This window comes from Mandrillus leucophaeus, unplaced genomic scaffold, assembly GCF_000951045.1.
Source record: "Mandrillus leucophaeus isolate KB7577 unplaced genomic scaffold, Mleu.le_1.0 Scaffold4, whole genome shotgun sequence".
NCBI classification, from domain to species: domain Eukaryota; kingdom Metazoa; phylum Chordata; class Mammalia; order Primates; family Cercopithecidae; genus Mandrillus; species Mandrillus leucophaeus.
The window spans coordinates 768,765-781,297 of record NW_012104253.1 but is presented as its reverse complement, the minus strand read 5'-3'; the positions used below and the strand labels follow the sequence as shown (position 1 = coordinate 781,297).

The window sequence follows — 12,533 nt, the reverse complement described above, 5'->3', positions numbered from 1 at the left end:
CGGCCCCCAGAGCAGCTCCTGTGGTCCAGGCTGTGTGTCAATCCCCAGCCTGTCCCGGCCCCCAGAGCAGCTCCTGTGGTCCAGGCAGGAGAGGGCCCGCCAGCCCTCACTGTGAGCAGGAGCTTTGGAAATGTCTGCCTGTAGGGCATGGCCAGTCACTTCGCCCTTCCGTGCCTCAGTTTCCTCATCTGTAAAAAGGGAACCATGACCCTTTGGAGTTTCCTTCACCGTCCTTTACTGAGGAAGAGGGTGGGGTGGACACGGGGCAGCCATTTCAACCCCATGCGAGGGACACAGTGGGACCTGACTCTTATGATTCTGGCATTGACCTGGAAGCTACAGCTGTGGACACAGGAGTTCTGGTTTGTGTTCAGAGACGGCCGCAGCTGCCAGGGAAGGGTGGGCCTCTCTGCTGCCAACCTGGGAAGGAGCAGAGTCCCTGGAAGGAAAGAAGGGCACCTTGATGAAGGTTGCACAGAGGCTGGGGAGGGCCCCGAGGGGAGCCCTGTGGGCCTGAAGAAGGGTGTGGGCTTCAGAAGGGCCTGGGACAGCAGGGAGCTAGGGTGGGAAGGGGAGGCCCTTTCCCGTGAGTTCCATTCTTGGGGCCAAAGCGGATGGCATGAGGCCACGGTACAGTGAGAGAAAAGGAGGGAGAGGAGGGTCAGGGCCAGTGCGGTTTGGCGCGGAGACCCTCTGCCCAGCTCCTGGACCAGCCGGTCCCTGTGGCTGCGAGGTCCTGGCCTTGTTGAGCCACGTGGGGAGCGTGGGCCTTGGGCGGGCGAGTTCCCGCTCCTCTCCTCGGAGCACAGGGTCGGAGGAAGTGGGGGCAGCGCGACCTTCCCCTGCATGGGCCCCCGACCCTGGGCGAGCGTGGGGAGAGACGGGGCCTGAGCCCCAGGGGAAGCTGTCAGCGGGCCCTGGCACACATTCTCCCACGGGGGCGGGCTTAGGTCCCAAAGCGACCCTCAGCCTCGCGGCGGCCAGGGCGGGCCGAGTCGTCGGAGGGCGGCGAGACCTGGGGCCAGGTGGGCGCCCCGGGCTGCGCCCACCCCTGGCAGAGGAGCGGGTTCAGGGCGCGAGGCCCCGGGCGAGGAGGAAGAGGGTGCGGGCGGCGCCCTGGAGGTTCCTGCTGTTCCTGCTTTTCGGGGCGGGGGCCCGCCGGGTCACTGTCCCGCCAGCGCTTGGATCTGCACCAGTATCTTCTCCAGGAAAATCCTCCGGAGAGGAGGATCCGTCCGGCGGCGAGGAGCGAGTCCCCCAACGCGGGGACAGGGCGGCCGGAGCGGGGCCTGGGCCAGCGCCTGCTGCCTTTGTGCAAGGACGGACCCCGGGCCGCGCAGGTTCCTGTGAGCAGGGGTTGAGCCGGGAGGACGCAGCCCCAGCGGATCACCGGGCGCCCCTGGCCTCCAGCGGTGGGAAGCAGCCGGCCAGAGCCGGCTCCGGGACTGACGCTCCCTGCAGGAGCCAGGAGCAAGCAAACAAGCAGCTTGGGTGCAGGCGCGGGGGACGGGCCCGGGGTGCCTGCGGGTGAAGGGGCGGCTCGAAGGGTCAGTAGCTGGAGGCCCGGTCCTGAGGAGGTGCCTGGAGCAGACCCGGGCTGGGCGCTGCAGGGGAGGGAGGAGCTTGCGGAGGCCGGCGGGCGGGAACGGGGAGGAATTCCAGGTTTTAGGCAAAGAAAGCCGGCAGGGCTGGGGAAAAGGGATCGTGGACGGGAGACCCCGCAGGAGGAAGGAGGGGGCTGGTAAGCGGGCTCCTTCCAGCTATGGAGGGGGGTTGGAAGGGGCTGGAGACGTGATTTTCAACTCATGGGATTTATGGCTTGGAAAGACCCCTCCGCCCTGCAGGGGCGCTGGGCTCCCTAGGGGAGAGATGAGAGCGGCAGCAAGGGCCCCACTGTACAGTGAGACGGGGCGAGCTCTCGGTGGCTGAAGGAAAGAGCAGCCCGAGGGAGCCGGCTCCGGGACTGACGCTCCCTGCAGGAGCCAGGAGCAAGCAAACAAGCAGCTTGGGTGCAGGCGCGGGGGACGGGCCCGGGGTGCCTGCGGGTGAAGGGGCGGCTCGAAGGGTCAGTAGCTGGAGGCCCGGTCCTGAGGAGGTGCCTGGAGCAGACCCGGGCTGGGCGCTGCAGGGGAGGGAGGAGCTTGCGGAGGCCGGCGGGCGGGAACGGGGAGGAATTCCAGGTTTTAGGCAAAGAAAGCCGGCAGGGCTGGGGAAAAGGGATCGTGGACGGGAGACCCCGCAGGAGGAAGGAGGGGGCTGGTAAGCGGGCTCCTTCCAGCTATGGAGGGGGGTTGGAAGGGGCTGGAGACGTGATTTTCAACTCATGGGATTTATGGCTTGGAAAGACCCCTCCGCCCTGCAGGGGCGCTGGGCTCCCTAGGGGAGCGATGAGGGCGGCAGCAAGGGCCCCACTGTACAGTGAGACGGGGCGAGCTCTCGGTGGCTGAAGGAAAGAGCAGCCCGAGGGAGCCCGGCTGCGGTGGGGCTGCTTCCAGGAGCAGGGAGGGCCTGGGAGGGGAGAAAGGGCTGAGGAGGCGCTTGGTCAGGTTAAGGGGGAGAGGTCTGTCCGCACTCGCAGCTGTGCGCGGTGTCACCAAGCTGTTGTTCCCACAGTATTCTTTTTTATTTTTATTTGTTCCTTCTTTTCACGGGTGTTGCCCTGAAGTATTTTCTGTCACGCCTGGCCACTCTGCCCTGGACCCTCAATCCCGCCGAATAGGACACATCTCCAGAACTCCAGCAGGAGCGAGCTGCAGGGCTGGCCTTAAAATCCTGCTTCAACAGGAGCCCCTGGAGGACTGCTTCAGTGCAACCGGCCTAACCATGGCCTAACCACCAGGGCTCATCAAAGAGGCGGCCTGCATGCGTGGGACCTAAGCAAGATCAGTAAAGGGTTATCGCAATTTCAGACTCCCTCCCAGAAAGTCACTCTTGGGAGCTCTCTGTGGAATTGGGCCCCCTTCTTCTGGTAGTATGTTTTCAAAACTGACAGGGGTATGAAAGAAAAACTTATTCCGGAAAGAAAATTGGGTTGAACATTTATCATCTCATTTAAGTCTTGCAATGATGGCTATATGTATTTTTGCTAAATAAGTCTTCTATTAATTTTTTTTTTAAGTTTGAGATGTCTGCAGAATGGGCATGTGGTTCGTTAGAGTGGCCAATACCCCAGTGAGTGACAACACTTTGTGTGTGAGGCCGTTGGCCGCCAGGCCATCTCACTCACTGCTTTGGGGGCATCATTTTGCACAGCCCCTGCAGAGGGTGATTTGGGCTCCTGGGTCAGGCTGACAAATGCAGGAACCTGTGAGGCAGCCATTCCCCTTCCAGGAATGTACCGTATCCATGTTCTACCAGCTATGCAAAGTGACTTGAGTGCCAGACTAGTCACTTCAGTTACTGTAGCAAAATACTGGAAACTCCCTAAATGCCCATGGGCAGACACCAGGGAAATCACTGCAGCACGCCCAGACAATGGAGTACTATGTGGCAGTGAAAAAGAATAAGGAAGTTCTCTCTGTTCTGATGTTGACATTCAGGACACATAATGTTAAGCAGAAAAAAGCACACTGCAGAGCAGAGTTTGTGGTGTGTGTGTGTGTGTGTGTGCGCGTGCGTGCCTGCGGGGGGACAGGGTTGGATGGGGACAGAGGTTAGGAAGGAGCTGTTTGGCCGTATATCTGGTAACTTTTCATTATGAGCCATGTGAATGTGTTATACTATTAGCATTTTATAACTGAACATGTAACTGAGAAAATGAAAGTGGTGTTGCTGGAGATTGGAGGAGAGGGGAGGAAGATACTTTAGTGTCCGGAGGTAGGCTCAACCAGCCACGGCCAGCGCCTCCTTGAAGTGGGTTCATCAGCAACTTGTGACTTGGCATGAAGCCAAGTTCAGCGCCAAGGTGCAGGCTGTAGTAACAGGGCTGGGTTTAACCAAGACTCTGGTTTTGCCAGGTGATCACTCAGGAGGATGATAGCTGAGCTGTGGGAGGGGCTTGCCAGGGAGAAGTCATACTGATGGGCTGTGGGGTCTCACTTCAGGGAGGGTGGGGGGCATACACGAGGGGCTGAGGGGCTGCAAGGCAGCACAGGGTCAGAGGATGGGAGTTCTGGGGGCAGCCAGGGACTGCTAGGTACAGCCACTGGAATCAGTGAATGCAGGGACGGGGACTCTGGTCACAGAGGAGGACCCTTGTAACTGAGGTTGTGGAGGCGCTGCAGTTACCGCTGAGGACACAATTGGAGTGTGACCCTGAGACTGTGTGGCTGATATCGTCGGGAGCTGGGGGCTCAAGGAACTGGGAGGGGCCTGTGGATGCTCATGGAGTGGTGGAGGGGGCAGTGGGCAGGGACTGATGTCCACTGAGAGTGGACAGGAGAGGCCCAGAGGTAAGCAGATGACCACAATGATGAGAAAAGCAGAGATGGCTGAGATGTGGCCTGCCCTGCAGTGTGCGTAGCCACTGCTCTTAAGGCCTCAGCCTCACCTGCTAGCGTCTGCCCCTGGCCTTAGGGAAGTGGACGGTCCCCAGATTTAGTGGCTGGATCAGGCTTGTGAGCTGCTGTGCCAGAGCCTCAGCTGGGAAGGCTGAGGCAGTGGTGACTCCAGGAGGAAAGGAGCCGGGCTGCCCTGATTCCCTGAGCCTTCCAGGTGGGTGGTACAGCCACTGCCAGCAACGCTATTCAAAGGGGAAGGATGGGAGGCCATGCTAAAGTTCAGCCGCCTCATGTGGCCAGGCCCCTCTCTGCTCCAGGAGAGGCAACTTTGCCTCCAGACAAGCCCAGGTGGGTGGTACAGACAGACATGCCCAGGTGGGTGGTACAGACGGACACGCCCAGGTGAGTGGTACAGACGGACACACCCAGGTGGGTGGTAGAGACAGATGAGCCCAGGTGGGTGATACAGACATTGAACCTGCTTAAAGGACTGCCGTGAATCAGGAGGTCACTCCTCTACAGACAGTCATTGTTGCTGCAGACTCACCCGGAGGGCCTGGGACAATGCGATGTCGGGAGGATGCAGGGACGTTGTCAGCCAAGACCTCCATCCAGGACTCCATTCCCGCTGGGTGGGGGCGCATTGGAGGATTGCTCCGGCTGCCCTGGAAGGCGGAACCCACAGCTTCTCTATCAGCTGCCCCTGGGCACACGGGTCTGGCAAGATCCCAGGGGAGGATCCTGGATGGTGGGAACTTTCAGGTTCAAGGGGGACCCCTGGAATAGTGGGTGTCCCATCTCCTAGGGCGCTAGCGTGGGTTGGGTCACATGGTGGTGGGAGAGGGCCGGCCGAGGGCACAAGTGCTTTTCGGGCTTCTGTTCATGTCACATTTGCTGATGTCCCATTGGTCAAAGCCAGTCATTCTACCAAGGTTCAAGGTTGGAGAAACTGGCTTCCTTGTGACGGGAGAAGCTGGAGTATAGTGTGACCCCCCACCCCTGCCCACTCACCACAGCTGCCCTCTGATGGCAATTATTTACATCCCCCCATGAAAAATATATTCACTTCCCTCCCAAACCCCCCAAAGTCTCCTCCCATTACGGACGATAGTTGTCGTTCACCATACTGTGACCTTCCATGGGACTGGATGTGAATGGAAAGGACACACTCAACACAGGGGACATGATGGGAACAGGACAGCCACTGCCAGCAATGCCATTCAAAGGGGAAGGATGAGAGGCCGTGCCAAAGTCCAGCCATCGCAGGTGGCCAGGCCCCTCCCTGCTCCAGGAGAGGCAACTGTGCCTGCGGATGAGCCCAGCTCTGCCCCCGGGGGTGCCCTCTAATCATCCGTCACTCTTGACAGCTCTTGGCTCCTCCACCTCTCCCCTGTGCTCCTGGCTCTGCCCTCTGAGGGGCCCTTTCATTGCCATAACAAACAGTCCATGTTTGGAGCCCAGCAACCTTCTCAGTCTTTGTGTCAGTCAGGGCCTAGTCAAGAGGTGGGAACCACACAGCAACTTGAACAGGGAATGTTTACTATAAGGAGTTACTGACTGTAACAGGGGATTGGGGTTAACAAGGGACTGGCTACTGAGGAATAAAGAGAGCTCAAAATAAAGGAATGGGAGATCCCCTAGGTCGAGGCAGAGCTCCATGGAAGGAGCAGATCTGGAAGGGTGCCCATCCCTGAAGGGTGCCCATCCCCAGGATGGGGATGCAGGCCTTGGTGGAGAGGATGCAGCCTTGGCGACTTCAGCAGGTGCTCTGGAAAAACCTGCGGGAAAGAACCAGCTGAACCTGCTGGAAAGTCGCCTCCTGAGATGCCAGGTAAGCCATACACAGCCAGGTGCTGTGCCTCAAAACTTGTCGCAAAGCTACTTATGCAGAGCGCAGGAAGCCGTCCTGGGAGGCTGTGTAGGTGAGCAGCCAACGAACAAGTGAAAAGAAACCCCCCTCCCTCCTTGATTGTCTCTCCAGCTCCCTCTACTCACAGTGCACAGCACCGTGCCAGCAGGCCAGAGGATTCCAGAATCCTCAAGCAGGGTAGTGAAAGATGGGCTTGGGTCAGAGGCAGTAGATTGATCGCAGGCAGTTGCTTTCCACATGCACCCTTTTACACACATTTAACCTTTTCTAAAAATCCCAGTAAATGCAATACATGTGTCCTTCCCGCAAGTGAAGATGCATTCAGGCTGTCTCCAAAATGAGGAGACAGTGAGGACAAGGTGCCAATGGTTACTGTAGCCACTGCTGGCTCTGTTAATTACACCACAAATTCAACCACAGTCCACTGAATATCTTGTTACCTGAAAACAGAATGGTAACACTAACCTCCAAAAAAGTGTGTATACAATGCAGATGCCGGCTAGAGAAAACAGGAACATGGTTGGCATGTGCAAGCAAACACGTACAGAAAACAAGCAAAGAAAACTAAGCAAAGATACTACAGTCCTTGCTTCTGTGACAGTCGGGAGACTTGATGCCCACGGTTCCTTCTCCCATCACTCATCCTGGATTTTCCCCGCCCTCAGCTGGGACCTCAGCTAGTTGATCTTTACTTGATGAAACAACCAAAACTTTCATTTCAGAAGGTTCTGAGTCCTCAATTTTCCTGCCTTTCCATGGCTGGGGTAGTTTTTCATGAACCTTTTCTATTGGCCATGGAAGTAGTCAGAAGTGCCGCAGAGAATGAATGCCCTGATTTCCAGACACAGGAGCAGCTGCCTGGTCTCCCAGGAGAACCAGAATCTATCACTGCAGTCAAGAGAGCAATCATGTTTTAGGTCTTTTGGTGACATGACAGAATGAGCCCCAGATGGCCGGGTGGCAGCATCACCTTTCAATTTAAGGAAACCACTGCTGCGTCCCCTGGTTGAAGGGTGTTCCTCTCTGGGACTAAGACCTTCACATTGGCAGAGCTCAAAGTTGCTGCGACAGGAAGCCAAAATCCCGCCAGTTGGTTGTTACTAGGTGTAATAGTGAGTGGATCCCCCTCACATCTGCTGGTTGCATGGAGTTCCTAATCAGGGAAAAGGAGTCAGGCTGGGGGGAACAGGAAAAGCAGAACAAACAAAAAACAGGTAAGCTGTAAGTCTGCCTTTCTACATGGCCCAGGACACACAGAGCCCTCCTATGCAAATAACTCACAATCTTCCTGTGCCCAGCTTATCACCAGACCCTCGGCTGATAGACAACTGTAAGTTAGCTAACTGCAACCTTGGCATTGTCCGTACTGCTCGGGGCCCTCTCCAGCACAAGCACCGTTCTATAAAATCCCCCACGAGTCTTTGTCTCCTTGCAGTCAGCTCCCCTCTGGCTGACCTGCCCATTGCTTTCTTGCGATGTATTTTCCTACGTTCTCTAATAAGCCTGCCCGTCTTTACCTACAACTCTCTTGATAAATTCCTTTATTGCATGCGCCACTGGTCCTAGTTAGTCACTACCTGTGACAGCTTGGTTCCCGGAGCTATGCATTTTGACCGTAAGGGAAATAGAACATGTGGTGGTCCCTGATTCATAGCGTATATGGAATCCTGTAAAATAGAGTCCATCCTTCCTGGGTACTGCCACTCAGTCTTTTGCTGAGGCTAGCCCCTTCTGGGTGATAGAGAAAGCGGTAAGACCAGTGGATTCCACGGCCACAAGCCACTGTGGCATTTCCTTGGCAGTGAAATGGGTTCCTTGGTCAGAAGCAGCCCTACGTGGAAGCCATGATGGTAGAAGGCATCACGTGAGGCTACGAGCAGCAGTGCTGCAGAAACACCCTGGGCGAGGGAGGCAAAGTGTGTCCCTTCCAGGAAGGTTAGTCCGTGTCCCCTCCATGGTGGAAGAGACCAGGATCCACCTGCTACCAGATGCTGGCTGCTTTCTGTCGGGGAAGGTGCCACTGGGCACTCGGTGCCGCTCTCTGGGGCTGTGAGAGGGTTGCCAGCAGTGAGATTAGTCAGACCAGCCTGAAGAGACGAGCCTGTGTTGCTGGGCCCATGCATAGCCTCCATCTTGGTCACCATAAATACGTTGTTTCCGGGTTCATGGAAAAAGCACTGGTGTGGCTAGGGAATTATGTCCCCCCAAATTCATCTTAGAGTCCTAACTCCCAGTACTGAGGAAGGTGGCCCTATTTGGAGCTAGGGTGTTCACAGAGGTAATCAGGTTACAATGAGGTCATTGGGTGGCTCTAATCCAATAGGACTGGTGTCCTAAAAAGGGGAAATTTGGAGACCGACACAGGGAGAACGCTGTGTGAGGATGGAGACAGACATCAGGGTGCTGCTCCTGTCAGAGGCGTTCCAACCAGAGTGACTCCATCTTGAATAGGGGCTGGGAAAAATGAGGCTGGGGCCTGCTGGGCTGCATTCCCAGGAAGTTAGGGATTGTTAGTCACAACAGTTTACGGTTGAGGGAGCAGATTAATAATGTTTACTAACAGACCCAGAGTGTCCTGATGTCCCAGTATCTTGAGAACACAAGCATTCTTAGTTTAAGAAGTTTTGTTTTAAGGATAATAATATCGGGCCGGGCGTGGTGGCTCACGCCTGTAATCCCAGCACTTTGGGAGGCCGAAGCGGGTGGATTACGAGGTCAGGAGATCGAGACCATCCTGGCTAACATGGTGAAACCCCGTCTCCACTAAAAATACAAAAAATTAGCCGGGCGTGGTGGTGGGTGCCTGTAGTCCCAGCTGCTGGGGAGGCTGAGACAGCAGAATAGTGTGAACCCGGGAGGCGGAGCTTGCAGTGAGCTGAGATCACGCCACCGCACTCCAGCCTGGGCGACAGAGCAAGACTGCATCTCAAAAAAAAAAAAAAAAAAAGATAATAATATCGATTATTGTGAAATATGGTAATTACAAAGACTAACCCTTTATCACAAACCCTTGTAGTAAAGCACTTCTCATGTGATTTTCTGTCTTAAACAAGCATCGTGCTTAGGCTGGGCATGGTCCTCCTTTTACTTTAAGGAATGCCCTACTCTGTCTACGGAGTAGTCGTTCTTTTTTTTCTCTTAAAAAATATGTATATATATTTTGGGGGCTCTATTTTATAGGATACTATATATACACACACACACACATATATGTGTGTGTGTATATATATATGTCTTTTGTCTTATAAGTACCGTGCGCTAACTGATTGTGCCACTGGAGCCACTATATATGTCTTTTGTATATATGTTTGTGTTACAGGCCAAAAGAATGAGGGTCGTGATCAACTCGGTATACCACTGGAGGCTATATGAGTAAACAGCAAACTGTTTCTCATAAATGCAGAATGTTGGCAAACTGACAAACTGTGTCTGCCACCCAGAAGGGATGCTGAGGGCAGTCACGCCGCAAACACAGTATTTCTTGTGATTAGGTACATCTGAAGCCTGTTAGTAATAATATGAACCTGTTATCAATTGAGCAGCCAACCAATCGTTACCTCCTCCTCCCTGCTCTTGCTACCCAATAAATACGAAGGGCTGCGGAAGCTCAGGGGCTGCCTTTGCTCACTAGAAGCTCTCTTATTCCTCCCCTGGACAGTTCCTTTAAAATAGTTTCTTTTGTCTTTTCATTTCTACATTTGTCCCTTCCTTCAGTCTTGTAATGATGGTCTCAAGTAGTAACAGTAGTAACTGTTGTAGGGATGGTTTCAAGTAGTAACCATGGCAGTCAGCCACATATTTGTATATATATATTTACAGGATACAAATTATATATATATATTAAGACACAGTCTCACTCTGTTGCTCAGGCTTGCGTGCAGTGGCGTGATCTTGGCTCACTGCAACCTTTGCCTCCCAGGTTCAAGCAATTCTTGCCTCTGCCTGGCGAGTAGCTGGGACTACAGGCACACACCACCACACCCTGCTAATTTTTGTACTTTTAGTAGAGACGGGATTTCACCACGTTAGCCAGGCTGGTCTTGAACTCCTGATCTCGGGTGATCTGTCTGCCTTGGCTTCCCAAAGTGCTGGGATTACAGGCGTGAGCCACCGGGCCTGGTCAAAAAACAAAAACAAAAACAAAACAAAACATATATATATAGATAGATAGATAGATTAAAAAAACAGGCATGAGCCACTGGGCCTGGCCAAAAATATATATATATTTTATAGTGACAGGGTCTTACTATGTTGTCCAGGGTAGTCTCAAACTCCTGGGCTCAAGCAATCTTCCTGCCTTAGCCTCCCAACATGCTGGAATTATAGGCATGAGCCACCATGCCCACCCAGGAGTAGCTATTCTTTCATTCCTTTACTCTCTTAATAAATCTGCAGCCAGGTGTGGTGGCTCACACCTGTAATCCCAGCACTTTGGAAGGTCAAGGTGGGTAGATCGTGTGAGTCCAGGAGTTTGAGACCAGCCTGGGCAACATGGTGAAACTTGTCTCTGTGAAAAATTAAAAAAAATTAGCCAAGCATGGTGGTGTGCGCCTGTAGTCTCAGAGGAGGTGGGAGGATCACCTGAGCCTGGGAGGTGGAGGTTGCAGTGAGCTGAGATCATGCCACTGCACTCCAGTCTGGGTGACAGAGTGACAGAGTGAGACCCTATCTCAAAAGAGAAAATAAATAAAATAATTTATTTAAAAAAAAAACTTGCTTTAACTTTGCACCTTCTAACTGACATATGTTTTATTAAAGCTTCTAGAGGACATGCTGTTTCTTATCAGATCCAATTAGTTTTACATCACCAGTGCAGGGGGCCAGTATAGTGGTGTGTGGAATGTTAAATAATAAAGATCAGTTTGGCCGGGCGTGGTGGCTCACGACTGTAATCCCAGCATTTTGGGAGGCCAAGGCGGGCGGATCACCTGAGGTCAGGAGTTTGAGAACAGCCTGGCCAACATGGTGAAACCCCGTCTCTACTAAAAATACAAAAATTAGCCAGCTGTGGTGGCCAAGCCTGTAATCCCAGCTACTCGGGAGGCTGAGACAGGAGGATCACTTGAACCCAGGAGGTGGAGGCTGTAGTGAGCCAAGATCCCGCCACTGCACTCCAGCTTGGGTGATAGAATGAGACTCTGTAAATAAATAAATAAAGATCAAGTCACAGAGATGGAAAGTAGAATGGGGTTGCCGAGGGTTGGGGACAATGGGAATTTCTTGTATGGTGGGTGCAGAGCTCTAGTTTTGCAAGGTGAAAGGAATTCTGAAGACAGGTGGTGGTGATGGTTGCATGACAATGTGAGTGTGCTGACTGCCACTGAAGTGTAGACCTAAAAATGGTTAAAATCGTGAGTTTTATGTTCTGTATGTTTCACCACTGAAGTGTAGACCTAAAAATGTTTAAAATTGCGAGTTTTATGCTCTGTATGTTTCACCACAATTTAATAAATAAATACAAAGTATAAAGGAAAAAAGGAACCGAAGTCCAGATTAAAACAAAGGATTTTCGTGCTATTTGACTACATTTTAGAAAGCAGTGTGTTAGGACCTTGATACTGTAAGAATGGTTGAGATATTAGCCACATGGGCACCGCCTGGAAAGGTTTTAGAAAGTCAGAACGCCCGCCTCAGCTGGGTGTGGTGGCTCAGGCTGTAATCTCAGCACCTTGTGAGACCAAGGCAGGCAGGTTGCTTAAGTCCAGGAGTTCGAGATCAGCCTGGGAAACACAGTGAGAGCTCATCTCTACAAAAAAATTAAAAAGTTAGCCAGGCATGGTGGTGTGTACCTGTAGTGGGAGGCTGAAATGGGAGGATCACTTGAGCCCAGGAAGTGAAGGCTGCAGTGAGCTGAGATGGTGCCACTGCGCTCTAGCCTGGGTGGCAGAGTGAGACCCTGTCTCAATCAATCAATCAATCAATCAATCAAAAGAATGCCTTCCTCAGACCTACGACATCAGAGTTTGCAATTGTACCATCCCCAGGTGACTCATCCAAATTCAATAGTTCTCTGAGCTTTTTCTGAAGTATAAGGTACAAACAATAAAGCTTACTTAAATACAAAAATAAAAGATAACGAAGCCCTTTCAGCTGGAACCGCCATTTTCCAAAAGTTCGCCAAAATGACGGACGCAAAGGGAAAGAGGAGAGGCACGTTTTCCAGGCCTTTTGGAAAACGTGGAATTGTTCCTTTGGCCACGTATATGTGAATCTGTAAGAAAGGT

General features: G+C 53.1%; 1 pseudogene; it reads left to right on the top strand.

Annotated features, from left to right (window-relative positions):
- The first annotated feature begins 282 nt into the window (after positions 1-282).
- Positions 283-12,533, top strand: part of LOC105547977 — a 46,850-nt pseudogene continuing 34,599 nt past the window's right edge.